Source organism: Miscanthus floridulus, chromosome 19 (assembly GCF_019320115.1).
Source record: "Miscanthus floridulus cultivar M001 chromosome 19, ASM1932011v1, whole genome shotgun sequence".
NCBI lineage: Eukaryota > Viridiplantae > Streptophyta > Magnoliopsida > Poales > Poaceae > Miscanthus > Miscanthus floridulus.
Window position 1 is genome coordinate 13,947,002 of NC_089598.1, and position 1,842 is coordinate 13,948,843.

The window sequence follows — 1,842 nt, forward strand, 5'->3', positions numbered from 1 at the left end:
TACGATGGGTGAGGCTTAGGACCATGGGCATGGTCATTCCTTACGTCTCGTCTGATGCTTTTGTTTGAGATGATCATTAGCTGGCACTGTATTTGAACTCCGTGTGAGTGTGTGTGGTTTGAACAAATAGCTTCCGCTACTTTCATTTGAACTCGTTTTGTAATAACTATGTTTAAACTCTGATGTATCTGAGATGCAAACTTTTATGTAATATGTGATGGTGACCGCTAAACTTATTACGATCTTGGCTGGGATGTAAGTTGGTTTGAAATCCTTCGTGATTTCACGGACTACCGGGTTATACGGGATTAAGTTTGCTAAATCGTCTGCTCTTGCGGGTGATTTTCTTACTTAATTTCGTATAATTGGTCGGTTCTGTTACAGCCGCCTCCCTCTCCTCCTCTTCCGGCCGCCCTCTTCCCCTCGGGTCGCCGCAGAAATCTTCAAATGGTCCTGTCGTCCTCCGGGATTCAGCACGTGTGTCCGTATGTGATTTTCGTGTTAGTGTGTTCTAGTTTTCCCCCTTTTTCGTTCTTGCTTCGATCTGTTTGATTCGAGGTTTTGGGGTGTTTCGGTCGGCTAGATTCGTGTAATGATAAGTGCTGATGTTGCTCTATAAATGAATTTGATTGAATCAAGACGAGAGCTGATTTTCGGTTTTGGGAAAAGTTTTCGTTCTTTGGCTTCGATCTGAATTTTCCGGAGGCAGAGTTCAAATTGGGCAATGATTTCTTGAGAATAGCTTCCCTGCTCCGCTGTGATTGCATGTGCAAAATTTGGGAGCGATTCGTTTTGATTTGATCTAGTTTTCATTGAATTTTTTTGGTCGCGTCCCTTTTCTGCTTAAGTCCGTCGGCTCTGTCCGGCGTCCGCAGGAGCGCACCCAGCGCCCGAGTCCGTGCTCGCTAGCGCACAGAGCACACCGGTGTGGTACAGTTGTTGGCCCACCGGATTCAAGGTCCAAAGACCCTGCGCTGGTATGCTCCCTCCTCTCTCTGTGTTTCTTCTCTTTCTCTGGTTGATTCATGAAAAGGAGTCGAACTCCAGGAAGCAGTCCGCCGCTCCCAGGCTGCTCGGTCCGACTCCCTCCGTTCGTTGCTTGTTCCTGCTTCAGGCACATGAGCGTAGGATCCAGTAGCAGCAGGTGCATCTCGCTGTTAGCTTTTGAGCGGCAAGTGCAGCAGTCCGTGCTTATTTTTTGATTGGTCAAAAGTTTACTAGCATCTCTTTCTCTCTGTTCGGTGCCTGATCCTGTGTGGTGCTCAACTGCAAGAGAAATTAATCCAACAGTTTTTCATGCACTTGCGTGTGATCAGCTGTATAAATTCTATATTTCTTCTCCTGGACTTATATATGCTAGAGTAAGTGAAGTGGATCTCCTGGCAGACCTTTAGTTTTTTTGTTTGGTTGGCTGCTTGCAAATTATTCTCTAATTAGCATGAAATTGTCTGTGTATTGGAAATTGTCATGTATGATAGCGAATTGGGAAGTGATAGCAGCTTGTTTTGAAGAGCCAATTTCTCACTTGTGTGTGATCTATTTTTGGATTGCTTGGAATTTAGTTGCTAATGAAAGTTTCATGCCTCTTGCAATTTCCCATTGACTTGGAACAATATGACCAAAGAGAGCCAGTTCTTGGCTACTGCAAGCAGCACACAGATGGTAGCTGGCGAGTGTAATTTCTATTTATTTTTTTTCTTTAGAAAATAGGTTTGCCGAGTGTAATTCTAAAAAACACTCGGCAAACAACAATGATATGCTGAGAAAAAAATTATTTTTTCTTTGAAAAATAGGTTTGTCGAGTGTAATTCCCAAAACACTCGGCAAGCAATAATCCTTTGC

General features: G+C 43.9%; 1 long non-coding RNA gene across 1 annotated transcript; it reads left to right on the forward strand.

The window, feature by feature from the left end:
- The first annotated feature begins 553 nt into the window (after window positions 1-553).
- On the forward strand, window positions 554-1,344 carry LOC136529787 (uncharacterized). The gene is made up of 2 exons (XR_010777416.1): window positions 554-977; window positions 1,048-1,344. It is a non-coding gene; the product is annotated as an uncharacterized lncRNA (long non-coding RNA).
- The last annotated feature ends 498 nt before the right edge of the window (window positions 1,345-1,842 follow it).